The 15,998-nt window shown below is 37.3% G+C and overlaps 1 long non-coding RNA gene across 1 annotated transcript in view; it reads left to right on the top strand.

Annotated features, from left to right (window-relative positions):
* Positions 1-9,157, top strand: part of LOC108447777 — a 124,754-nt gene extending 115,597 nt beyond the window's left edge. Inside the window, exon 3 of the long non-coding RNA XR_001863465.1 lies at positions 9,104-9,157. This is a non-coding gene — a long non-coding RNA (uncharacterized LOC108447777). The remainder of the gene's footprint in view (positions 1-9,103) is intronic.
* The last annotated feature ends 6,841 nt before the right edge of the window (positions 9,158-15,998 follow it).

Raw genomic sequence — 15,998 nt, 5'->3', positions numbered from 1 at the left:
ATGATGGGATCAGAGAATAGTACGTAACTAAACCAGCTTTATGGCCACTTGAGCCAGTTCAACACTTCTCCGCAGTGTAGACAAATTGAGGGCAAAGTTAAGTTTCTTTCTGCAGTGTTAGCTTATACTGAGCTGTGACAAATTCTTTCTTATATATTGAAGATTACTGTTGTGAGTTTAAGACCTCATATATCAATAATTTCCTACAAAAAGAGACTCTAGACAATTTTTGCTATTTAGTTGCAGACTTTATTACAAGTTCATATGGAATACCCAGTGGATATAGATCCTTATATAGTACCAAAACATCTGAGCATTCCTGATAATAGTTACTCCTTTAAAACTCTGGAAGTAAATCAAAACTATTCTCATTTTACAAGGGAGATTCTGACTGACAGAGAAGTAAAGGGGCTTGCCACACTTTGTATTAATAGGCCATGGTTGAACAGCCAGCTAAGCCAAATTTTCTAAGGAACACCAGCGCTCAACAGAGAAAAAGAACAGTTCTTTGAACCATGAAAGAGTCCTTAGCAATATAAGATGTCATGCTGCAGTAATTTTGTAGGTATATTGATCTCTATTTTCTGCATTTTGCTAAAAGTGCTCATTGCCACATTCTGCTACTGTATACACCTACCCAGTGGTTCAAGTAAATGTTTACCTATTATAGGAGTGCATTCAGCTAGCACAAGGAATTGCACTGGTTTTAGCCATAATGTCCTCCACAAGCAGCTCTTGGAGCATGAAAGAATATTTCTTTCATGGCAAAACACTCTTGCACATTTAGCAGCTTGCTCTGAGTGCACTTCTGCATTTCTGGACCAGCATAACTAAATCCTTCACTGAGAATAACCTACGTGGAAGTATTCTGTGCAAATTGCCCTACTCCATGGTGAATCCTTTGTGAGCAGATGCTAAGTTATGCATCCGTGGGCAGCACTTTTCCCTCCAAGGTATTTCCTGATGATTTATGCATATTTGCCAGGGTAATGCCACCTGCTTTCCTTGTATCCAGAGGGTACGTGTGAGTAGGCAGACCCCTAACTCTTTCCTCCACTACAACCAGGATATCTATAAGTATTTAGTATTACTTCTGTGTCTATGTCCCTCCTCGAAGTTGCCACAGGTGATCCAGAAAATGTTGACTTGCTGTTTAGGAAAGGATTCTTGGAACTGAATGTGAAAAATTCCATTTATGCACAGGCCTCCGTGTTTTGGCTTGGTATGGCCAAAGGTAATAAATGAGGTAATTTTGGATTGTTTTCACATCATCAAGGCAAGGCGACTAGAATGAGCAACCAGTGTATGACAGAAGATCCCAATTTTTATATGCTGTTTTCCACCACAGAATAAGATGTGAACGTGTGTGCAGGAATGACATAAGTCGAAGCTAAACTATGGTGTCAGAGGGTCACCATTAAGTGTGACAGTGTTGTTTTGTTCTTGTTTTGAAAGTTTTTCAGGAGTGAAGAGTGGAAGAATGGTTCCCAGGGAACAGTAGGACTGCCAGCTATGGATCGTGTGCTAATTGTTAGGCTGGAATACAAGTACGCATCCATTGATGATACCTTCGTGTTTTCATTCTAATACTAAGAGGTTGAATTTTCCAAGGTTCCCAAATTTTGTTTTCCGTTTTCATCAACCAATTAAATACTGTTCAAGTAAGGAAATGACTATGATGCACTGGGCTTTTGCAGTTTTCTTCCAAGTTAGGCAAGTTTAATCTTTCAGTTGGAAAGGGAAAAATCAAGGGGTTTTAAGCTCACTAAACATCATTAAAGGACTAAAATAACAGAGGGAAATATCAGACAGCTAATAACGTAATATTTGAATTTTAGATTATTTAGTGATTTTGAGCAAGATCAAATAGATAGATATCAAACTAGATAATAAATACCAGACTTTTTTTTTTTTGATAGACGACAAGGAGTAATTATATTATTTCACTTTTTCCCTTTACCTACGTAGTGACAGTGGGCAGTCACAGCTTGTTTTGTGTATGAATATAATTGTTCTTCAGGAATGTTGATTCTGCTTCTGTTGGCTTTGCACCCTCTGTTAAGTGTCCTGAGAATCTCTTTTCTTTGGCAGCCTATATACTGACGGAGTTTGCCGTATTGTCATGCTATGCATCCTTTATTTTTGGTCTTAACTTTATGGAAGATGGGAAGTGAAGTTAGAAAAAAAGATATGGGAGGGTGACTGCTAATGAATACATTGTAAAGACAATCTCTGCTATGTCAGAAGTCTCTTACTTTGTCTCTAATGTCTTTCACATGCTTTGCTTCCATGGGTTAATGAAAAAAATTTTGCTGTAGTTGCTGAGCCTCAACGGTGAGGTGTTTCTTATCACTGTTTCCATATAGTGTAATGCTTTATAACATTAGAATATGAAAATATCCCTCTAATGCCATCCATATCCTCTCTACAAGCTGTAGCTATACTAAATTCTTTTGTCTTTAGCTTGGGAAATCAGTGTTTTTGTAAATATTTCATAGCAGGGAGTGGAGAATTATCCAAATGCAAATTGGAATCATCCATCACTGGATTCAGCATTCGTTATCTGTAGAAGCTGGCTCTCTTATCTGTAAACTTTAGGGAATAAAAGAGTTTAAGCCAACTGCTTCTTGAGATCTAATCAATTTCCAACAGAACTTTCCAAATTTCAGCTGTGTCCTCCATTTTCTTCATGCTAATTTAACTGTGGAAACTGCCTATACCAGAGAGAACATAAGCACATAGATCCTTCTTCTGTTACTTCTCTTGCTCATATACCATTTCATTCACAAGGCATCTTCTGCTGTGTTTTGTTCAACTACTGTTCCTGGTTTTAAGTCCCTGAGAAGTGCATGTACCAGAACTTTTGAAAGTCAAGTGTGTAGTGGTTTACCCATCTTTCAGAGGAGCACAGTATCTACCAAGAGAATCTCAGAGACCAGCTGCATATTTGCGAAATCAAACATCATTCCCCATTTGAAGACACCTGAATCTTATATCAGTGAATATGATCTCATTACATGCTGCTTTGCCGTTGGTAATTGCCTCCACAAACAACAGAAATGTCAGACTAAGTGGAAAAGGTGTCAGTAGAATTTTTCTTTAAAGGAAACTGAAAATTGAGATAAACCGTGACTGGACAAACTAGTTAAAGTCCCTTAACCTTTTCCACTTAACTCAAGATTAAGGCACTGTACAAATACTTTTCCTACCTTTCACAGTTACTTGCAAAGCAGAATATTTTCCCTTATCCTGGGAATCTTGGTGTTATTAAAAGTGAAAAGGCAAAGCACAGGAAGTGAACAGTGTTTTCACATCTTACTGTTATAATATCTTGTATTGGTTCTTTTTTATCATATACTGTTAAAGAATCTTAAACAAGGGAAAATGTGTCAGTGGCTACAGTATAGTTATCTCTGTCAGGGGAAGAAATTGCACTTCATCAAATTCTTTCTCATGGATTTAGGGTATCTCTCACATTCTTGACCTTTCAGCCCCTTTAGCTGGTAGTGAAATTATATGTCTGTAGAGATGGAGTGTTTAAAGGTATTTGTTTCTAAGCTTTTCTTTAAATATGAAAACAGAGGGAGAAAAAATTGAAAGCTACTTTGTGTTTCTGTTGTCTTCAACATGAAGGGCTACATCTTTTTTCTTTTTTCTCCCCCATCTTATTTGTTTCCCACACAGAGGAAAAGCTATTAAAAAGCTGGAGATGTACCAATTTTTTTACTGAAATAAGTTTGCATGGTACATTTGGCAAATGTATTCAAATTTTCCGTTCCCTATATAACATTCTGTTGTTTATCCTGTTTCTAACTAACACTTAATAATGTTCAATTTTTTTCTGAAAGTAGAATGAAAATTGTAGGAGACGCAAATTAAGAAACGTGATTGCTATTTATAATTTCATGTTGCTTAAGCATAAACTAATTAGACCTTACTGTGTTTAATCCATCCATAAATGTGAGAACATTCACTGTTGATTAATTGCATCTCATAAGCATTCAGTTGCTGCACATTTGATTTAAAATGTCAAGGAATACAGTAAACATTTGTAAGTTTTCTTTTTTTGAACATGTATGCAATCCTTCTATAGAAGCAGCCAGAAGTTCCCCCCATAGATAAAAAGACTATATTAAATATGCTTAGAAATAATTTTGAATATTATTCTACTCCCATCCTCTTTGATTAGCATATTGAAAGACTACTACCTTTGAAATATTTTCCAATTTTGTGATCAAAAAAATCCTGACTATCCTAATCTCCTTTTATATTGTAATGATGCTTTAGAGTGAGAGTGGTAGTAGACTAACATGGACATTCCCTCTTTCAATTTTGGATAGCGCATGAAATTGTTCACATAGATTTCCTCATTGTGCTCTTGGGAATATAATCCTTTGTTAACACCTCCAGGAATGGTAGAATAGTGATTTAAACATACATTCAGCTCTTAGACAAACTGTGTCTCCCAAGTTAGTGGACCTCAGTGTAGAAATCTGTAAAATATGAATTTAGCTGAAATGACTGAAAGTTCATTGATTAGGGGGCATAAAGCTCAGGAATGGCTCTTACTGATTTTTAACAAGCACTACTCAAGAGCAAAGCTGTTTACTTATTAGAGAAAAGGGGTTTTTTTTGTTCTTTGGGGTTTTTTTTGGTTGTTTTAGAATTAGTATGCAGTGTTGTGAACAATAAGGTTTATACTCCAGTTATAAGTCATGGCTAGTTCCCCACCTCTCCATTTCCCTGGTTCTGATGAAAAAACCCCACTATCCTTCTGAGAGTGCTATGCATGAATGAATTACAATTCAGAGATATAACTAACAGTAGTGATGAAAATCCCTCTGTGGCCATACTTTCCTTACATATACTCAAGCAAAAAATGTGTGCTTCTAGAATTTGTAGATATTGACATAGACTCTAGGGTTATGATGAAAAAGAGTGCAGAAGCTGAGGCATTCCTCCTCATCACAATATTAAGATGTGTGAAACATAATGTTTAGATGTCTGATTACTTACTTGCTAAAGACAATATTTTATTCTACCAGACATGAAACTATTTTTTACTCATAAATAACTTCTGTATACTGCTTTCCGAGATTAAAAGTTCAGGGAAAAAAATCATTAGACAGCTAAAATTGAATTTACAAAAATAGTAAATTTATCTCAAAGTAGGAATGCTCTTGGAAGAAAGTCTGAACAGCTATTGAGATTTTCACTGATTTATATGCATGCTTGCAATGAAGATTTCAAGAAAATTAAGCCAAATTAATCATAGAATCATAAAATTATCTGGTTTGAAAGGGACATTAAAGATCATCTAGCTCCAACCCCCTGCCTTGGGCAGGAACATCTTTCACTAGACCAGGTCACTCAAAAGTTTCAACCTGGCCTGGACCACTTCCAGGGATGGGGCACCTACAGCCTGTCTAGGCAATCTGTTCCAGTGCCTCATGAACTGTACAGTGAAGAATTTCTTCCTAATATCCAATCTAAACCTGCCCTATTTCTGTTTTAAGCCAATAACCCTTGTCCTATTACTACATATCCTTGTGAAAAGTCTATTTCCAGCCTTCCTGCAGTCCTCCTTTAGGTACTGGAAGACCACAATAATGTCTCCCCAGAGCCTTCTCTTCTCCAGGCTGAATAACCCCAGCTCTGTCAACCTGTATTCATAGGAGAAGTACTTCAGCACTTTGATCATCTTTGTCACCACACACTCCAACTGGCCCACGTCCTAACCTATGTTTGGGTCCTCAGAGCTGGACACATTACTCCAGGGGTCTCATGAGATTGGAGCAGAGCTGGAAAAATCACCCCCTTCAACCTGCTGGTCATGCCCAGCCTGTATTTGTGCTTGGGATTGCCCCCAATCCAGGTGCAGGATCTCACACTCAGTCTTTATGGACTTCATGAGGTTCATATGGGTCTACCTCTCAAGCTTGTCATGGTCCCTTTGTATGGAAAGGGAACATGTGGGATCTCACATGCTCTCAGAAGACAGAAGAGATGTCAAAACATCTGGCATGTTATTATTATATCATGTTGTATAAAAGATAAAATGGGCATAAAGCAGATGCCTCTATATCCGGTCTGAAGTCCAGGGCATGGTCTCCAGACAGATGTCTCATGTTTGTGCTACCTGTTTTACTCCCCAATTTTCATGAAAGCTGTGTAAAGAGGGAGGTAGAAGTTGACCAGCTGTTCCTCCTGCTTATGATCGTTGACAAGAGAAGCTCAACAAAACCACTTCTGGTAGTGTTACTTTATTTAGACAAGATTTGATCATACAATAATGTGTTTGCACAAAAAATAAATATTTGCGGAAGATATTGTTGTTTTCAGTGTTTTAAATTGGAATAAAAACTGCATAATGAGTAGAGAGAAAAAGGAAGCTGTGGATAAAAGAGAAAAACATGCTTTTACATATGTTGTGAATATGTTGCCAGTGCAAAGTGTTTGATAGACAATGCAGAAAAATAACTTTTTGATGTGCAGGTTGCTGTCAAATTGTGAACCATCCCTATAAAATAATTTATTTTGAGCTAACATTTTTATTTTTTGAGTAAATGGCTGAAATACTTTAACAGAACAAAAGACAAACAGTGTAAAAATACATCCTGGATGGGTTTCAGCTTTCAACGTGGATACTCAAAGTGTCTATGAGAATGAAATCCTATTCATGAAAACCAATAGAATAGACAATCAGAGTGAGCAGGAATACATCTCTTTGAGAAAATCTTTGTGAACATTGATGGGTTTATGTGGAAGTTTTAGACTAACCAGCCTCTCAGTTACAGAACTTTGCAAGAAATATCACAAAACTAATAGTATCTGGCAAAGTATGACCTAAACTGACAGTGCTGTTCTTCCTTAAATATATTGTTACATCAAGAATTTTATGCAGTAAAGCACTCTTTTCTGAAGCTCTGAGTAACAGATTTAAAATCTGGAACTGAACACGGATATTTCCTTGAAGACTGCAAAAATCTTATTGATGTTTAGATCTAGTCATGTTGAAAAGGAATGAGGAGGGAGAGTGTGAGAAATATCATTTAACTCTGGTTTGCTTCTTGAAGTGTTATCTCTCTTAAATGATCCAAAGTGATGGAGAAGACAAAAAAGTCAGTGTCAGACATGTTTCATCATAGAAAAAACTTCTGGGAAAGGTGTTTGTACCTTTCCCTGAGAGTAACTGAGCAGGCTCATCTCAGATGGACAAACAGACTAATTTGGAGCTGGCAGAAGGAGTTAGGGAAATGGTGTTGTAGTAAGCAACACATTATCTGTGGTAACCAGAGGGAGTGTGCTGCAAGCAGAGGGGACTGGATAAAAACCCACAGTTTTTCTACACAGTCATCAAAGGGTAGACTCGATTTTCAGGTTTTCTATTCAGTCTTTTTCACTCTCATTAGATTTTGATAGTCTCAGTCTTAGCTGTTTAATTATTTGCTCTGGAAATCCATTATCTTTGAAAATTATCTTACCCTCTAAACCCCACTTCCCCACATGGAAGATTTTAAAAGAAAGGCTGGGGCAATTGCTCCTCAGGCCCTGAAGCTGTGAGTCTGTATTGCTAGGTATGTTAGTCAAATCATCCAGAGTGGCTTGGAGCAAGTTAATAAAAATCTCAAAAACGTCAGAGGAGTATTTTTATTTATGTTGTTATTTGCAAACATATTAAAGAATTGTTCAGTGTTTATCACTGACAACAGTAAGCACTTTAGAACAGTAGAAGAAGGGGTAACATCATCTTTGGCTTGGGGAGAAGCTCCAGGGAGAAGTGCAGAAAATCCTTCATTTTTGACTCTTCATAGAAGAAACAGAATTCCATAACTCTACTTTTTCTTGTCTAATCAGTGTTTCCATGCAAACAGTGTTCATGGGTTTTTTATTAACTGACTTACTGTTTCACCAGACTTCTGATATTTTTTTTTTTTTAATCACAATTTGTCTTATTTCTGTTTTCATGTTGTGGAATTCTGGGCCTTCCTACTATTTGTGGCTAGCTCTTAAATTTACAAGAAGTTAGATCATAATAGCAAGGCTGTTGAAAAATATTGTCTGCTACTTCTTAGTTTAAAAAGTTGTTATAGTATGTGTCCAGTTGTTTAAAACAATTAAGAAGTAGCTAAGCAAACAATAAGTTATTTAACTCCACAGTGTTTACTTTGAAACAAGTGTAGATTTTTTTAACCATCTTGGCTGATGGCAAGCTAGATTTGATAAAACTAGAGTTCCACTTTCCTGAACTAGATTTGGGAAAAACATCAGCAGTTTCCCTCACATGTTTTTCATTTGCTAGGACTAACCACTATTTCCAGCGGTCAGGGTACCTTTACCTTACCATATCGAATATCAGCAGTTTTTTATAGCTTCATATGTCCCTTGACTTCCAGGATTGCTTCTTTTCTTCTAAAAATTTCAAGGTGATTCTATGTAGGAAACCAATGTGCACTTTAACATGTTTATCATCCCTATATTGGCCATCTGTATAAAGAGCTAAGGACATTTATTGGGCAGTCTTTCCTTCTTCTGACTGTGACAGTGGTCATTGTAGTCTACAGTTGCTCTTGAGGGGTGGCTGAGCCAAAAGGTACTGCTGTTTACCAAACTTAAACATCTTGCTGCTGGGCTTTTAAGGATTGATCATAGTCCTCAGATGTTTTAATACCTCTGGTAATTTCTACAACTGGAGAAGCTGAATAATAGATAAAACTGACCTATGGATACCCAGGAATGGTTCTTTGTCAAATAAGCGTCCTGTGTCACATAATCACTCAAAACAGTTTCTGGTAGATGCCTGTCTTAAAAAACAAAACAAAACCAAACAAAACAAAACCAAAAATCAAAACCAAAAAACCCCAAAACAAACAAACAAAAAAACCCCAAACCAAAACAAAAAAACCCCCAACATGCAACATGGAAGTTACATAAATAACTTAATTTTTTTGTTAAATTGGTCATATTTTGAACTTTGCCAAGTTTTTTCTTTAAGTTCTGTAGAAGAGGAAGTGAAATACAGCAATATTAAAATACAGTAGATTAAAGCTCTTTGAGATCTAGTTAAGCATTATCTCTTTGTTTTTGTGATTTTTTCTGATAGTGACAGCTGAGGTTCAGCCTTGAGAGAAAGAATAAAAGATGAGCTACAAAGGTGAGTTTTGTTCACTGCCAAAGAATGAGTTAATGTTGGTATTTTAAAGTAATTGGTAATAATAAGAAGAAATACGTAGAATGCACTTCATGTTTACAAGGTACCTGTTCTCTCATTTTTAACTCTGATTTTATTAAGATATGCTTTCTATCTGTAAGTTGCCCCTATGTATTTGTAAGGTATAGCTTTTGCTGTGCTTTTATATCAGACCGTGTCAACATAAAGTTTCAGAAATGCTGTAACACTATATTATGAGCTTAAACTCTTTTGGATGGCTGCAGTTTTACTGATAATGACACTTAATAGATGCTCGAGATACTTGTAGGAAGATAGAACAGGTGTGCAGAGGACGTCTGTACTTCTTTGACTACATCTGAGATATTTGTGAAAAGCGGGCATAACTCAACTGCTTTGTATTCAACAGATGATTTTTATGTATTAGCAAAACAAAGATTTTTCATTTTGGTTTTCCTCACACAATTTTCTAGTGCCACAGAAATCTGCTGTCTTATCGATAGATCTTTTCAACATATCTGAAGTACAGTAAAGCCTTAAAGGATGGGCTAAAAAAAGTAGTCTGTAGTTTACAAACCTATACATAATGTGTGCAAAGAAGTGAGGATCTCTTGGACTAAGTAAAGATTTAGTAGTATGGACTTAAAGGTTATAAGGCTACACTGGCTCTGGCACCTCAGCCAGCTTACCTCAAGTTACAAGGATGTGTTGTTGGCTGGAGGGTCTTATGCTGAAATATTATTGGAAAATCAGCATAACACACACAGAGGACAAGAAAGTTTGTTAAAAACAAGCATTTAAAACAAATTTATTGAGAAGTATCACTGTTTTACCATTACTGTGTAAGGCCCAGTCCTGCTCCATCTCATGTCTATGTCTCACTTTGGAGTTCTGCTGCTTCTTTCAGAATAAATTCAAATCGGCACTCTGCATTAAGTGTTATTTTGTATCATTTTGCTTCCCAGTTGGTGACCTAGACCACATGACTGCTCTAGAAATGAAATACCTTTCTCAATTGTGCCTTTCGCATGCTGGCTGAGCTGGAACATTTTACTTTTTCCCTCCCATCTCATTTTTGGAAAGTATTACTTTCCTGTATTATTATTTTCCTTTATAAAACGTTATACCACGTTAGTGAAATTTACTAGAATCATTGAAAAGTGTGTGAGGATCCATGTATTAATGCAGGTTTATAAATATCAAAAGAGAATTTTGGTTCAGTTTTTATTGTGTGTTTCAAGGCAAATATTGAAAATTTTGCAAAGTAAGGCCTGGGTTTTAACCCAGTACTGTACTCATGAAAAATCGCAAAGAACTTGAAGTTAGGGTTTGGGGGGAGGGGGGTTTGTTTGTTTGTTTGTTTGTATTTTAGGCCACTAAGAATGTACTAAAGGATTTTATTGCATTAACTTCTATTACCTTTCTAAAAAAATCAGTTAATTTACATACTGATTAAACATCTTCCATGCCTTTCTAAATTATTCTTAATTACAAAGGCTGTTTCCATAGTTACAATTTATATCTTAATTTCATAGTAGATTTCTTTCCACTTATTCAGCTCATTCCATTTATCTACCCTATTTGTTATTTGAACTACACATAAACTTCAGGGGAGCTTATCTCTTACAGGTTTTGAGAAGGAAAAAATGTATTAAGGAAGAGATAAAACTGTTTAGTATGCAGCTAGTTCAATTACCACAGATAGACTTCTCTCTTTAATAGAAATACAGGTCTTTGAAAAGAGTCTATAAGAAAATAAGCCAGAGAATCAATTAGATTCTCCTAGAATTGAATAAAGTACAATAAGAACCATTTAAAAGCTGTAATAGTTTTTAACAAACAGCCATAATTTTTACTGTTTGTGAGAAACAGATAAGTCATGAAGGCATTTAAAACACTTCTAGACAACTGTAATGCTTAAAGGAGTCCATTAATATTTTAATTAAAGTTGAAAAATAGCGTTCTTTTCCCTTTATTAAGCTTATTTCTTTACAGAGGGCAAACTTATTGAGAGCAAACCTGAGGAGAAAGAGTTGAAGGTGTTTGTTGACAAAAGCTCAACATGACCCAGCAAGATACTCCCACAGCCCAGAAAGCCAACAATATCCTGGGCATGACCAGCAGGGCTAGGGAGGGGCTTCTGCCCCTCTGCTCCATGCTGGTGACACCCCACCAGGAGTGCTGCATCCAGCTCTAGGGTGTTCAGTAAAGGAAAGACATGGACCTGTTGAAGCAGATCCAGTGAGGGACATGAAGCTGGGGGCTATACTCCCTCAAAAGTTGAACAGAACGCTGGAGCAGAGGAGTAAATCTCTGCTAGACTAAGACTTTCTAGTGTAAAGTCCATAGACATTTAACACAAATGACCTAGCAGCTCACTTGTGAATAACATCTTTATTCTATGGCTGCATATGTAACCTTTAAATTCTGCTTCATCCTTATTGTTGCACAGTCATAGCCAAATGGCTTTAAGGTTATTTATTTGCTAAGTTTTTATACACTGAGTTCAGCTTCTGGCAGTCCCTACTGTTTGATAGTGCAATGTGGAATTAGTCAAGAATTCTGGGAAAAAAGAGAAATGCCAAACTTGCAACAGACCTCAGATGATTTTAAGTGATAGTTTATGACCAATCTCCTACTTGGCCAAAAAATAGACTGTGTAAACAATTTCCCACTATCCATCTTATTTTGAATGTGGAATTGTTTCCTGAATATCAAAACCAGCTTGGGCTAACTCTTTAACAATTTGTTGCTTACATAGCAGTGCTGAAATGACTTATGTCCTCCAGTATATCTGAAGGACAGTACAAAGGAACTCTTTGGTTACAAAGTTTAAGGTGTGAATTGTACATTTTCCTCTTACTGCTCAGCCAGTCCGTGGGGAGCTCCTGTGCCCTGGAGCTTAGACTTTAGGAAAGGTATAGGCTGAGCATTCACTGCAACCAGCAAGCTGGCAAAACTGTTTAGTTCCAGAGGTCATATGGTCATATCAATCTAGCCACAGTTAGAATGTGTTCAAGCTGGATCTATAAATGGCATGCTAGATTTTTTGGTTTTCATGGCATGAAGTAACTGCATGATGTCAAAAAGGGTTTTCTGCACATTGATTGTAGGCAATGCCATTATGATGTTGTCTAAACTGCTTAGTTTCTGGCATTGCAACAGTATTTATTGGCTCTGTCTTCACTTTCCTCTTTATTCAGCTAGTTCGTTCTATGACGTTTCTGAGTGCTTTCCTTCTTTGAAGTACCTGGATTTTGCTTTAGGATATATCCCAGTAAAAAAGTAAAGCAATCTGATTCCTAAACTGCTTTCTAGCCAGCAGGGAGTAAAGGTGAGGCAAAAGATTTTATTTAAGATTGGCCAAAGGCAATGAAGAAAAAACAGTGCATGCATATTTTGCTGCCACAGCATCCATGGAATTCTCAGAATTTGTTTGCTGCCATTTTGTGATTTTGTGTCAAGAGTGATGTGTGTTCTGACACTTTCTGAAGACAAATGAGGAGTTCTCATTGATTATGATGGCTCTTAAATTGCTTGCATTTTCAGTTATGCTTGTGATTACATCATGAAGATCATCTTCTCCTGATCTTTCCTTTCCTGAAAAGGAAAAAGAAGTAGGTTTCTCCAAGGTAAAAGACTATAATTGATAACTTTCTAGAGTAAAGCTTTGAAACTGATATTTTTCTCCTTCTCAGATCTTCATATGACCATTGCGAGAGTATATCTTATAGAAATATGATGTTAAATTCTATTTAATTTCTTCCTCCTTCAGATTTTACTCCCAGATAATTTATTTATCTTTATGTTGATAGGGTTTGAAAGACATTATATTGAATTGTCTGTGGAATGAAATTTAGGCAACACCCCATACTCTTTATCTTTGTTAAATCTAGGTGACTATCCATAATGCAGAGGCCCTCTAAATCACCCTTCTTCATATATCTCTTCTCTGTTTTTATGTAATGCAGTTCTATTCTCTATGGACTCATATGAGTGAGTGATGTACTGGCAATGGAGTATGCCAGTGGGTCACAACCTACTTATTTTGCCTGAGTCACCATTGAACATTGTTTTTATTGACTTGCAGTGAGGCTCTCTTATTGACAAAATGCAAGCTATGTGACTCAAATGTTCCTTAAAATAAAATAATCTGATGGAGCTTAATCCATCAAATAGAATATTTGCTTTAAATCCTCCAGAACTTGATTGCTTGTGTTTTGGTTTTAATGTCACTTAATGAAAATAAAGGAAAGAGCAATATTCTCCATTTGTTCCTAGTGCTGCAAAAATCCTTAGATTTGATATTCATTTCCATGCACAATAATTAATTATCATTCTTTTAAATTATTTTTCCAATGTAGAGTCGAGTTTGAATGTTACATGTGCAATATGTATTTATTAAGGTAAGAGCTAACATCTCGAAATACTTAGATTGGATCTATAAATTTTTAGCTTTCCAACTTCCTTTTCATTACTGATTTTATCTAAGTGTAGAATGTATGGAAATGTATCTGGTATTATAATGAAACTGAAGAGGAGACTGGACTGGAGAAAGTAGCAATAGCATTTTTGAAATGTTAATACCTGTTGTGGGTCAATCCCTCTGGCAGTTAAAACCCACACAGCTGCTTGCTCACTCCCCCTACAGTAAGATGTGGGAGAGAACGGGAAGGGTAAAAGAGAAATCTTGTGGGTCAAGGTAAAGATAGTGTTTAATAGGGAAAGCAAAAACTGTGTGTGCATCAAAGCAAAATAAGAAATTTATTCACCACTTTGCATCATCATATAATTCTAAGATAGCAGGGCTTCATCACCCGTAACAGTTAATTAAGGAGGGAAACACCGTAACTACTAATATACCCCCTTCCTCCTTTTTCTAACTTTTATTACTGAGCATGATGCCATATGGTATGTGATATCCCTGGAATAAGCCTCGCTGCATAGATGGAAGTAGTGAAGCATGATCCCGAAACACTGCAATTGCCCTAAGGGAAAGAAAGGTCATATCTGGAACCTCTTCAGAAAACTAGGTGGACCCAGGTGAGCTTCTGAGGTATGATGTGTCCCTGTGGTGTCCCTCCAGGTGGGGGCAGAGGGAGAAATTATCTTGCTTGCAGGAGGAATGGGCTGTTTGAGAAGATGGCTCACTAGGATATGGGGATGCAGGAGCAGGTGAGCAACTTGTGGAACATCAGGAAGGATGAAGGGCTCAGGATCAACGCAGAAGAGTGAGATGAACAGCTTAATCCCCAGAACCACCTGCTGGGGTTCCTTGTACCAACAAGGATATGATGAAGCTGCAATGTGTGCCCAGCTGCACAGGCAGGTGAAACAAAGGACCAGCTGTCCCAGCTGTGTCTTCTTCCAACTTCTTGTGCACCCCCAGCCTTGAGCACTCTATGATGGGCCAACCTGAGAAACAGAAAAAGGTGTTGATGGTCTGTAAACATAGTGAAATAGTGAAAATATCAATGTGATAACAAAATTGCTAGCAAAGCCAAACCACTGTACAATCCAGTACAAACCAGTATAGTCTTGCCCATGCTAATGCATTTAATGTCTTTCTAGTAAAGTGCTTGCTTAACCCAGCAAAAAATTCCCAAAATCTCTACCAAAGATGCCTAAAACATTGCATCCAGAGGAGGGCAAAAAAGCTGGTGAATGGGCTGGGAAGAATGGATATGCAGAGCAGCTGCAGACTCTGAGCTTGTTTAGTTTGAGGAGAAGGAGGCTGAGGGGAGAACTTCTTTGCTCTCTGGAACTTCCTGAGAAAGGGGAGATGGAGGTGCTGAGCTATCCTCCCTGGTACCCAGTGACAGGACTCACGGGAATGGTTCAAAAAAGGGGGAGGTTCAGATTAGAGGTTCAGATTAGATAGTAGGAAACATTTCTTTACCTAGGGAGTGGTCAACCACTGGAACCGGCTTCCTGGAGAGGTGACTGATGCCCCAAGACTGTCAGTGTTGAAGAGGCCTTTGGAAAATACCCTTAAGCAGGTATGGTGTTCAGTCCTGAAGTGTCAGGCATTTGGATTATATGATATTTGTAGGTCTTTTCTGGAACTATTAAATTCTGTTCTGTTCTGTGGGTTCTTTTTTTGGGAATGGCATCATTTTGTTTCTCATACAATGTTTTATTATTATTTACCTACATTATGGGAATGCCCAAAACACTTATAATGTGAAACTGTTCCCTCCAAATCAGGCCGAGTAATGATTACTGGACATAAGGCAAAGACGAGTCTGCACCTTGGGTCTCAGTTTTAACTCTTTAGATCCACAACACTCACTTCTTCCAGCTCTCTGGGGCTGGAGTGTATGGAGTTACATGGTTAGTTCATAAACCACTTGTGGTACTACCACCTGATAAAGCAGGACAGGCTCAGCAAGAGAAAGTTTTCAGTAATTCTTTGTTTCTCAACTTAGACAGGTCTTAACAGTTTTCAAATGTATGCATCTCTAATGAACATGGAGATTTCAGATGACATGAACTCAAGTTCAAAGACTAAACTGCAGTCCCTATAACAAAAGCCATATTTGTACTAATGGAGGTCTTCCAGTATTTATCACTCTTATTTCTCACCTCAACCTTCCCCACTTCAACCTTGTGCCTGAAAACGCAAATTCTAACAAATTAATGAAGATGACTGCCCCACTTTCCTTCTCAGACCTATGCGCAACCCTGCTTCCCCTGCCTGCCCCAAATTAGCTTAGTCAATATAAACAGAGGGGCCAAAACATTGCAAAGTCATCACCAAATTTAAATAAAACCCTGTAATGGAAAACATAAGACAATAGTAATACATGGTCCCGCTATAAAAATATGT

Source organism: Corvus brachyrhynchos, unplaced genomic scaffold, assembly GCF_000691975.1.
Source record: "Corvus brachyrhynchos isolate BGI_N302 unplaced genomic scaffold, ASM69197v1 scaffold23, whole genome shotgun sequence".
Taxonomy (NCBI): Eukaryota; Metazoa; Chordata; class Aves; order Passeriformes; family Corvidae; genus Corvus; species Corvus brachyrhynchos.
Note: the sequence above shows the minus strand (reverse complement) of the source record. Positions and strands in the feature narration are given on the sequence as shown.